Below are 11,893 nucleotides of genomic sequence, written 5' to 3'. Positions count from 1 at the left end.
AAGGTGTCAAGGCATTTACATCTCTGCACCAAATTAGGCATGTAAAATGCCTTTGCACACAACTTTGGGCGTTCAGCGCCAGGTTAGTGCCCATTTTGGGCGTTCAACGCCCATTTGCTGCCATTTCTGGCGTTGAACGCCAGAACCATGCTTGTTCTGGGCGTTCAGCGCCAGGATGCTGCCCATTCTGGGCGTTCAGCGCCAGAACCATGCTCGGTTCTGGCGTTTGAACGCCAGGCAGATGCTCCTCCAGGGTGTGATTTTTCTTCTGCTGTTTTTGATTCCGTTTTTAATTTTTTTATTTATTTTGTGACTCCACATGATCATGAACCTATAAAGACATATAATTAAGAAAAATATAGTTAGATAAATAGAAATTGGGTTGCCTCCCAACAAGCGCTTCTTTAATGTTAATAGCTTGACAGTGGGCTCTCATGGAGCCTCACAGATGTGCAGAGCTTTGTTGAGACTCTCCAACACCAAACTTAGAGTTTGGATATGGGAGTTCAACACCAAACTTAAAGTTTGGTTGTGGCCTCCCGACATCAAACTTAAAGTTTGGTTGTGGCCTCCCAACACCAAACTTAGAGTTTGACTGTGGGGGCTCTGGTTGACTCTGCTTTAAGAGAAGCTTTTTCTGCTTCCTCTCTATGGTTTCAGAGGGAGATCCTTGAGTTTTAAACACAAGGGAGTCCTCATTCCATTGAAGGACTATTTCACCTCTGTCAACATCAATCACAGCTCTTGCTGTGGCCAGGAAAGGTCTTCCTAGGATGATGGATTCATCCTCTTCCTTTCCAGTATCCAGGACTATGAAATCAGTAGGGATGTAAAGGCCCTCAACCTTTACTAGCACATCCTCTACTTGTCCATAAGCCTGTTTTCTTGAGTTGTCTACCATCTCTAATGAGATTCTAGCAGCTTGCACCCCATAGATTCCCAATTTCTCTATTACAGAGAGGGGCATGAGGTTTATTCCTGAACCAAGGTCACACAGAGCCTTAAAGATCATGGTGCCTATGGTACAGGGTATTATGAACTTTCCAGGATCATGTCTCTTCTGAGGCAATGTCAGTTGATCCAGATCACTTAGTTCATTGATAAACAAGGGAGGTTCAACTTCCCAAGTATCAATGCCAAATAATTTGGCATTCAGCTTCATGATTGCACCAAGAAACTTGGCAGTTTGCTCTTCAGTAACATCCTCATTCTCTTCAGAAGAGGAATACTCATCAGAGCTCATGAAGGGTATAAGGAGGTTCAATGGAATCTCTATGGTCTCTAGATGACCCTCAGAATCCTTTAGTTCCTCAGAGGGAAGCTCCTTGTTGACCACTGGACGTCCCAGGAGGTCTTCCTCCTTGGGATTCACGTTCTCTCCTCTCCTCACAGGTTCGGCCATGGTGCTTATGTCAATGGCCTTGCACTCTCCTTTTGGATTCTCTTCTGTATTGCTTGGGAGAGTACTTGGAGGGATTTCAGTGATCCTTTTACTCAGCTGGCCCACTTGTGCTTCCAAATTTCTAATGGAAGACCTGGTTTCATTCATGAAACTCACAGTGGCCTTAGATAGATCAGAGACTAGATTTGCTAAATTAGAAGCATTTTGTTCAGAGTTCTCTGTCTGTTGCTGAGTGGATGATGGAAAAGGCTTGCTATTGCTAAACCTGTTTCTTCCACCATTATTAAAGCCTTGTTGAGGCTTTTGATCCTTCCATGAGAAATTTGGATGATTTCTCCATGATGAGTTATAGGTGTTTCCATAAGGTTCACCTAAGTAATTCACCTCTGCTATTGCAGGGTTCTCAGGATCATAAGCTTCTTCTTCATAAGAAGCCTCTTGAGTACTGTTGGATGCAGCTTGCATTCCATGCAGACTCTGAGAGATCATATTGACTTGCTGAGTCAATATTTTATTCTGAGCCAATATGGCATTCAGAGTATCAACTTCAAGAACTCCCTTCTTCATAGGCGTCCCATTACTCACAGGATTCCTTTCAGAAGTGTACATGAACTGGTTATTAGCAACCATGTAAATGAGTTCTTGAGCTTCTGCAGGCATTTTCTTTAGGTGAATGGATCCACCTGCAGAAGTGTCCAGTGACATCTTTGATAGCTCAGATAAACCATCATAGAATATATCCAGGATGGTCCATTCTGAAAGCATGTCAGAAGGACACTTTTTGGTCAACTGCTTGTATCTTTCCCAAGCTTCATAGAAGGATTCACCTTCTTTCTGTCTGAAGGTTTGAACATCAGCTCTAAGCTTGCTCAGCTTTTGAGGAGGAAAGTACTTGGCTAAGAAAGCCGTGACCAGCTTATCCCAAGAGTTCAGGCTGTATTTGGGTTGAGAATCCAACCACAATCTAGCTCTGTCTCTTACAGCAAAAGGGAAAAGCATGAGCCTGTAGACTTCAGGATCTACTCCATTAGTCTTAACAGTATCACATATCTGCAAGAATTCAGTTAAGAACTGAAAAGGATCTTCAGATGGAAGTCCATGAAACTTGCAGTTCTGCTGCATCAGAGAAACTAATTGAGGTTTCAGCTCAAAGTTGTTTACTCCAATGGCAGGAATGGAGATGCTTCTTCCATGTAAATTGGAATTAGGTACAGTAAAGTCACCAAGCATCTTCCTTACATTATTATTATTTTCGGCTGCCATCTCCTCTGCCTGTTCGAAAATTTCTGAAAGGTTATCTCTGGATTGTTGTATTTTAGCTTCTCTTAGTTTCCTTTTTAGAGTCCTTTCAGGTTCTGGATCTGCTTCCACAAGAATGTTCTTATCCTTGCTCCTGCTCATATGACAAAGAAGAGGGCACAGAAAAAATAATAATAATAATATGAATCCTTTATACCACAGTATAGGGATCCCTTTGTGAGTGGAAGAAAAGAGGGGGAGAAAGAGTGTGATGTAAAGAAAGAAACACAACTGTGAGGATGGCAGAGATGTGAGATGAGATGTTAGTAGATGAATAAATAAATAGAATAAGATGAGAGAGAGAGAATTTTTCAAAAATTATTTTTGAAAAAGGGTTAGTGATTTTTGAAAATAATTTTTGAAAAAGGTTAGTAGTTTTCGAAAATTAAAATTAGAAATTAAAATAATTAATTAATTAAAAAGAAATTTTGAAAAAAGGGGGGAAGATATTTTCGAAAATTAGAGAGAGAGTTAGTTAGGTGGTTTTAAAAAAGATAAGAAACAAACAAAAAGTTAGTTAGTTAGTTGAAACAAATTTTGAAAAGATAAGAAGTTAGGAAGTTAGAAAAGATATTTTGAAAAGATATTTTTGAAAAAGATAAGATAAGAAGATATTTTAGAAACTAATTTTGAAAAAGATTTGATTTTTAAAATCTCAATTAATGACTTGATTCACAAGAAATCACAAGATATGATTCTAGAATTTAAAGTTTGAATCTTTCTTAACAAGCAAGTAACAAACTTCAAATTTTTGAATCAAAACATTAATTGATTATGTTATTTTCGAAAATTTGGTATAAAAAATAAGAAAAATATTTTTTAAAAATATTTTTGGAATTTTCGAAAATAACTAAGAATTTTGAAAAAGATTTGATTTTTGAAAAAGATTTTGAAAAAGATAAGATTTTCAAATTGAAAATTTGATTTGACTCATGAGAAACAATTTGATTTTAAAAATTTTTGAAAAAGTCAATTCAAATTTTCGAATTTGATGAGAGAAAATGGGAAAGATATTTTTTTTATTTTTGAATTTTTATGATGCAAGAGAAAAATACTAAAAAGATGCAATGCATGAAATTTTTAGATCAAAACAATGAATGCATGCAAGAATGCTATGCAAGAATGCAAGAATGCAAGAATGCAAGAACATATTTTTGAAAAATTTTCTGATGCAAAGAAAACATGTAAGACACCAAACTTAGAAATCTTTCATGTTTAGACTCTAAGAAACGAAAAATGCACATGTAAAACAAGAAAAGACACAAAACATGAAAACATCAAGATCAAACAAGAAGACTTACCAAGAACAACTTGAAGATCATGAAGAACACTATGAATGCATGATATTTTCGAAAAATGCAAGATGCATATGCAATTGACACCAAACTTATGATATGACTAAAGACTCAAACAAGAAACAGAAAAATATTTTTGATTTTTATGATTTTCTAAATTTTTTTTTTGTATTTTTTTTCGAAAATTAATTGAAAAAGAAAAAATAAGGATTCCAAAATTTTTAACATGAATTCCAGGAATCTTGCCATGTTAGTCTAAAGCTTCAGTCCAGGAATTAGACATGGCTCACTAGCCAGCCAAGCTTTTAATGAAAGCTTCAGTCCAAAACACTAGACATGGCCAATGGCCAGCCAAGCTTCAGCAGATATGGATACTTTTCATGTATAGAGCAACTAAGTGTGTGAGAATCTCTTCATTTATGATGGTAAGTTGAAACCCCAGTCCAAAAATTAGACATGGCTTACAGCCAGCCAGGCTTCAACAAATCATCATGAAACACTAGAATTCATTCTTAAAAATTTTGAATAAAATTTTTGAAAACATTTTTATTTTAAAATTTTTTTTTTTGAAAACACAGGAGAAAATTTTTGAAAGATTTTTGAAAAATTTTTGAAAAGAAAACAAAAAGAAAATTACCTAATCTGAGCAACAGGATGAACCGTCAGTTGTCCAAACTCGAACAATCCCCGGCAACAGCGCCAAAAACTTGGTGCACGAAATTGTGATGTCCAGGCTCAAACTATTCCTGGCACGTGAGCAAATTGGTACGCGTAATCGTGATTACACATTCATAATTTGTCACAACTTCGATACAACTGACCAGCAAGTGCACTGGGTCGTCCAAGTAATACCTTACGTGAGTAAGGGTCGAATCCCACGGAGATTGTTGGTATGAAGCAAACTATGGTCACCTTGCAAATCTCAGTCAGGCAGATATAAATTGATAATGATGTTTTCGAATAATAAATAATAGAATAGGGATAGAGGTACTTATGTAATTCATTGGTAGGAATTTTAGATAAGCGAATGGAGATGCTTTTCGTTCCTCTGAACCTCTGCTTTCCTGCTATCTTCATCCAATCAGTCTTACTCCTTTCCATGGCTGGCTTTATGTGATACATCACCACTGTCAATGGCTACTTTCGGTCATCTCTCGGGAAAATGATCCAATGCCCTGTCACGGCACGGCTAATCGTCTGGAGGCATCACCCTTGCCAATGGCTTCATCTTATCCTCTCAGTGAATAATATGCTCACGCACCCTGTCACGGCACGGCTATTCATCTGTCGGTTCTCGATCATGCTGGAATAGGATTTACTATCCTTTTGCGTCTGTCACTAACGCCCTGCAATCGCGAGTTAGGAGCTCGTCACAGTCATTCAATCATTGAATCCTACTCGGAATACCACAGACAAGGTTTAGACCTTCCGGATTCTCTTGAATGCCGCCATCATTCTAGCTTACGCCACGAAGATTCCGGTTAGGAGATCTAAGAGATATTCATTCTAGCTTATTTCATGTAGAACGGAGGTGTTTGTCAGGCACGTGTTCATAGGGGAGAATGGTGATGAGCGTCACACATAATCATCACCTTCATCACGTTCTTGGGTGCGAATGGATATCTTAGAAGCAAAATAAGATGAAATGAATAGAAAACAGTAGTACTTTGCATTAATCTTTGAGGAACAGCAGAGCTCCACACCTTAATCTATGGAGTGTAGAAACTCTACCGTTAAAAATACATAAGTGAAAGGTCCAGGCATGGCCGAGATGGCCAGCCCCCAAAACGTGATCAAAGGATCATAAGGTAATCCCCAGATGTTTAATACAATAGTAAAGGGTCCTATTTATAATAAACTAGCTACTAGGGTTTACATGAGTAAGTAATTGATGCATAAATCCACTTCCTGGGCCCACTTGGTGTGTGTTTGGGCTGAGCTTGAGTGTTGCACGTGTAGAGGTCCTTCTTGGAGTTGAACGCCAGCTTTTGTGCCAGTTTGGGCGTTCATCAACTCTGGTTTTGGCTCCTTTTCTGGCGCTGGACACCAGATTTGGGTAGAAAGCTAGCGTTGAACGCCAGTTTACATTGTCTATTCTTGGCCAAAATATGGACTATTATATATTGCTGGAAAGCCCTGGATGTCCACTTTCCAACGCAATTGGAAATACGCCATTTCGAATTCTGTAGCTCCAGAAAATCCACTTTGAGTGCAGGGAGGTCAGAATCCAACAGCATCAGCAGTCCTTTTTTCAACCTCTGAATCTGATTTCTGCTCAAGTCCCTCAATTTCAGCCAGAAAATACCTGAAATCACAGAAAAACACACAAACTCATAGTAAAGTCCAGAAATGTGAATTTAACATAAAAACTAATGAAAACATCCCTAAAAGTAACTAGATCCTACTAAAAACATACTAAAAACAATGTCAAAAAGCATATAAATTATCCGCTCATCAAACTTGAAGGTCTCTCAACAGAAATCTGCTTGGAGATTTGCCCAATCTGCCTCTCTAGGCTCTTCATGGAGGCTTCATGGTTTTGGTTGTCATTTCCTGGTGTTTCCACATTTTGTCTATCAAAGTTTCCAAGTTAGTGAGTCTTTGAGATTCAGGTGATGTTTGTGGTGGGTTGTGAGATGTGGATGGTGGATGGTGGGCATTTTGGTTGGTGGGTTGGTTATTGGATTGGTAATGGTTGGGGTTGGGGTAGTTGTTTTGAGGTTTTTTGTAAGGGTTTTGATTGGTTTGCTGCTGGTTGTGGTTTTGGTTGTTCCTTGAAGTGTTTTGGTTTGAGTTCCTCTGCCATGGTTGTTGGTTTTGGTTGTGATTGTCTCCCCATCTGAGGTTTGGGTGGTTCTTCCAAGATGGGTTGTATGTGTCACCATACACTTCATTCTGTCCAGAGTTTTGGTTATGCATGTACTGCACTTGTTCCTGTTGTTGCTCTTCTTGGCTTTCTTCATTCTGCACCCATGTGGATGATGGTTGGCTTGTGTTAACTGCTGCAACTTGAAGGCTGTCAATCCTTTTGGCCATTTGTTCAAACTGTTGTTGAATTTGTTGCTGCATCATTTTGTTTTGAGCTAAGATTGAATCTACTCCTTCTAGCTCCATTACTCCTCTCCTTTGTGATGGTTGGCGGTTTCTTTGATGAGCAAAGAAATATTGATTGTTGGCCACCATGTCCACAAGATTCTGGGCTTCCTCAGCAGTTTTCATCAGTTGTAGTGAACCTCCAGCAGAATGATCTAATGCCTCTTGAGATTTCAATGTCAGGCCTTCATAGAAATTTTGCAGCACGTCCCATTCATTGAACATCTCTGGAGGACACTTTCTGATTAAGGCTTTGTACCTCTCCCATGCTTCATACAAGGATTCGGCATCTAATTGTGTGAATGTCTGCACCTCGGTTTTCAGCCTGATGACTCTTTGGGGTGGATAGAATTTGGCTAGAAATTTAGTCACCAAGTCATCCCAACTAGTGATACTTCCTTGGAGAAAAGTTTCAAGCCATTGTGCGGCTTTGTCCCTTAATGAGAACGGGAACAGCAGAAGCTTGTAAGTTTCAGGATTCACGTCATTGGATTTGATAGTGTCACAAATCCTTAAGAAGGTAGATAGATGTTGATTTGGATCCTCCAATGGTCCTCCCCCAAACGAGCAGTTGTTTTGGACCAATGTGATGAGTTGTGGCTTCAGTTCAAAGTTATTTGCATGGACATTAGGGGTGAGAATGCTGCTTCCACAATGTCTAGCATTTGCAAAGGTATAGGAGGCCAGTACTCTCCTCTGTTGTGGGTTAGTGTTAACCCCTCCTCCTGGATTAGATGGATCTCCTTCCATCTCGTGATATTCTTCCTCAGATTCTTCCTCTCCAACAATATTTTTCCCTCTTTCAGCTCTTCTTAACCTTCTAAGAGTTCTCTGGTCAGTTTCAGATAAAACAGGAATGGATCTCCCTGTACCTGACATACAAACAAAACAAAAGAAACACCACCAGTAACACTTCAATCTATTGCTAGAATGAAGTTTAGTTTAAGCAAAATTTCAAACAGTTAGTGTGTCAGTAAAAAATTAGAGAAACAGAAAAGAAAAAGTGCTAGATCTAGATCTCCACTTCACTTAATCATTGTCAATCTATTTTAATCCCTGGCAACGGCGCCAAAAACTTGATGTGTATTTTCGGAAAACGAATTCCAAACACACAAAACTCACCGGCAAGTGCACCAGGTTGTATCAAGTAATAATAACTCACGTGAGTGAGGTCGATCCCACAGGGATTGAAGGATTGAGCAATTTTAGTTTAGTGGTTGATTTAGTCAAGCGAATCAAGATTTAGTTGAGTGATTTGTGATTAACAGAATTTAAATTGCAAGGAAAGTAAAGGGAATGGGTAAATTGCATGAAATTAAAGAGAACAGAAAATAAAGTGCTGAATCTTAAAGAACAAGAAATTAAATGGCAGAAACTTAGAACGCAAGAAATGTAAATTGCAGAATCTTAAAGTGCAAGAAATGTAAATGGCTTGAATTGTAAAGGGAATTGGGAATTGGATTTGCAGAAATTAAACAAGGAAAAGAAAAATTCAACAAACAAGAATGTAAAAGATGGATTCAATTAAACTGGATCTTAAATGAAAATGAGAATAAGCTTGGTGTGACAACGAAACAAGGAAATTGAAATTGAAAGCTATAGATCTCAGGACTCAAGAGACTAGATAGCCAAGTCTAGATCTCACTGCCTTCCTAGATCCAGCAAGAACAATTGCAAAGGAAATAAAGAAATGTAAATTGCAGAAGAGTAGAAGCCGAAGCAGTTAACAGAAATGGAAATTCAATTATGCAGAAAATTAAACGAGATCTCAAGGTGAGATTGAAACAGAAGTTCTTCAATTCTCCACCCAAGATCCGAAACAAGAAAAGTAAACAGTGCTCAAACAAGAACAAGGAAGAAGAGAGATCAATTCTCCTCCCTAATTCTCTTGAATTCTAAAAACAACAATGCCAAAAATGTCAAGGTGCTCTCCACTGTAAGTGTTCTGAAAATTCTCTCCGGAAAAGCTCTCTTTAAAACTTAAATCCTAAGCTATTTATACACTTTCTTCAAATGGTCTTCAAGCCTTGAATTGGGCCTTTGCTCTTGATGGAATTGGGTTGATAAGAGTCTCTGTTGATTGCTCTTGGAGTTGGAGAGAAACCCATTGTGAACCGGGTCAAGAATCATAAAAGTTTGAGTGAAAGTTTGAGGAAAACTTTTACTCAAAATTTTTATACCAGATGGCTTCACTTGCTGCTACCAATGTTTGGGCTAAAGTTTGAGGTCAAACTTTTGCTCAAACGTTGGTCCCGTTGTGTATATGTGTGGCGCCAACGTTTGCCAAAAAGTTTGAGGCAAACGTTGGCGCAAGCTTTTCTCCTCCAGGGTGTAGGTTTTGTGATGCCAACGTTTGCCAAAAAGTTTGAGGCAAACGTTGGCTCAAGCTTTTTTCCCAAAAGTTTGAGCTAAAGTTTGAGGCAAACTTTGGCTCAAACTTTTTTCCTCTGGGGAATTTTCAATTCTTCCAAAAGTTTGAGCTAAAGTTTGAAGCAAACTTTGGCTCAAGCTTTTTGTTCTCTCTTACTCCTAGCCATTCCTTCTTTCTTCAACCTTCTTCAAAACTCTTTTCAGCTATCATCAATCAATCAAAACAATCAAAGCTATGCCCCAAATCATGAGATTGTGTTTCTTTCATAATATATGACAATTATAGCATAAAATCTCATGAAAGTGCATGAATTCATCCATGGTTGATTGAATCAAAGGAAACATGAAAATCTACCCAATTGGCTTGCTTATGGCTTAAGAAAGTGCATAAAATCAATTGAAAACAAAAGAAAAAGGCTAGTGAAACTAGGCTAAGATGACTTGTCATCACCCAGTACTCCAATTTCACAGTAGCAGCGGTGGCATTCCAACATAACCAGAACAGCAGCAGTGTCAATTTCCTAAGGCAGTGACGATGGTTACACCAGGACAAAAGATTCGAATTGAATAGAAATCAAGAGCAAACACAACTCTGGAAATTTAGGACAAGAAATATACTAAATCAAATCGTTCACAAGCATGGCAGTGACAAATTGAAGTGTGTAAATGGAACAGAATTAAATAAAAGAATAGACCAAAACCAGAACAGTAATAATGCTACCGGCAACAACAGCAATGACATCCTCCTTCAAGTTTGACGATGGCAGAACAACAGCTCTAATAGCGGCTAACTCCGGCGGCAACAGGGAATGACGGAGTCAAACCTAGCAGTGGCGGGGGTGGTTTGACGGCGTGAAGGCTTGGCGGTGCGGAACAGGGCCTCGTTCATACCCTGGTCTTTCGCATTCATCTCCCTCTCTTCACAAAGCCTGCACATCGCGAGAACCACGGCGGCGACAATGAAGCTCCAGCGGCAATGGAGGCAAGGCGGCGGCGCAGGCAGTAATACTTCCCTCCTCTGCGCTACCTCTTCTCCCTCGATGACTCCTCCCTCTCTCGCGCGCGGTTCCTTCTATCGATGGCGGCTCGGCAGCGGTGGCGGCAGAGCTTCGATGGCAGCAAGGCAGTAAGCTAGACGGCAGCTGGGTAGCAACGCCATGGTGGTTAGGCAGCGACGCGACGGCGGCTGGGCGGCGAGTCCGGTAGTACCAGGCCAGCGACGCTATTCTTCCCTTCCGCCGGCGCTATCTCTTCCTCCGATCTCCTCTCTGCGCGTGTGTGTGTTTGTTACGTTGAGGAAGGGTGAGGCTGCGGCTGTTAGGGTTAGGAATTGGGAAAATTAGGGTTCTGAGTTAATTTTAGGAATTAGGGTTAGAAATTAGGATTTTATAAAAGAATAAGGATAGGTATGAATAGATATTTTGATAAAATTGAAGGATAGAGTAATTTTAAAATCAAATATACTCTATTAAAAATATTTAGGAACATTATTTATCATCATATTGCTAACTTCAATCAATTATTTCTAATTTAAAATATAAAATGAACATATTAATCACATTTTATAAAATATAATTTAAACTCAATATTAATTATTCAAATTAAATGATATAACTTTTCATTATTTTTCTATCTCCGAAACTTTAATTTCAATTTATAAGATAACTAATTATAATAGAAATTGTACATAAATATTAATTCAATTATACTTAAAGTATTTATAAATATCAATCTAATCATTTCTAATAAAATAATTTCTGAGAGTTAAAATTAATAACATAATTTATTCAAAATAGAATTTATTTAAATTAAATTATACAATTATTTCTTATTTTTCAATTACTAAAATTATAATTTCAATTATATCAAATATCTAATAAAGATTATATAAAAATTCTAATTAATTTAAACTCCAATTATCATGAAACTCCATTTAATTACCTTTAGTAAAATAACTTTTTTAAAATAAAATTATCAACAAATATAATAAATCACAAATAACTAATCATTTGATTTTCAAAAACTAGGGTTGTTACACTTTTCCTTGTTTTCTTCATGTGTTCTTCCTTCTACATGCTTTCTTCCACTTTTGCTTACCCAATCTTACTAAAATGACCTGAAATCACTCACAAAACATATCACGGCATATCGAATGGCATAAAAGTAGAATTAAATTACTCGATTTAAGCACAAAAATGCATGTTTTCACATTTAAGTCCACTTTTGGTACTTAGGTGTGAGTTTACGTGCTAGAATCTATCCAATTTAAGTCAAAATATATCATCAAATATGGACTCATCAATTCTCCCACACTTAAACAAAAGCATGTCCTCATGCTAAACCAACAAGGAAAACAATCAAGAGGGGTTCAACTTATTAAATGCAACTATCTATATGCATGCAAGTATGTATATACTATCTATGTATCAATCTA

General features: G+C 38.0%; 1 non-coding gene across 1 annotated transcript; it reads left to right on the top strand.

The window, feature by feature from the left end:
* Positions 1-2,161: 2,161 nt before the first annotated feature.
* LOC148565419 (small nucleolar RNA R71) lies at positions 2,162-2,269 on the top strand. Its single transcript, XR_015885458.1, has one exon. It is a non-coding gene; the product is annotated as a small nucleolar RNA R71 (small nucleolar RNA).
* Positions 2,270-11,893: the final 9,624 nt, after the last annotated feature.

This window comes from Arachis ipaensis, chromosome B5 (genome assembly GCF_059453495.1).
Source record: "Arachis ipaensis isolate K30076 ecotype BB chromosome B5, ASM5945349v1, whole genome shotgun sequence".
In the NCBI taxonomy this organism is placed as follows: Eukaryota; Viridiplantae; Streptophyta; class Magnoliopsida; order Fabales; family Fabaceae; genus Arachis; species Arachis ipaensis.
This window is presented reverse-complemented; position numbering and strand designations above follow the sequence as displayed.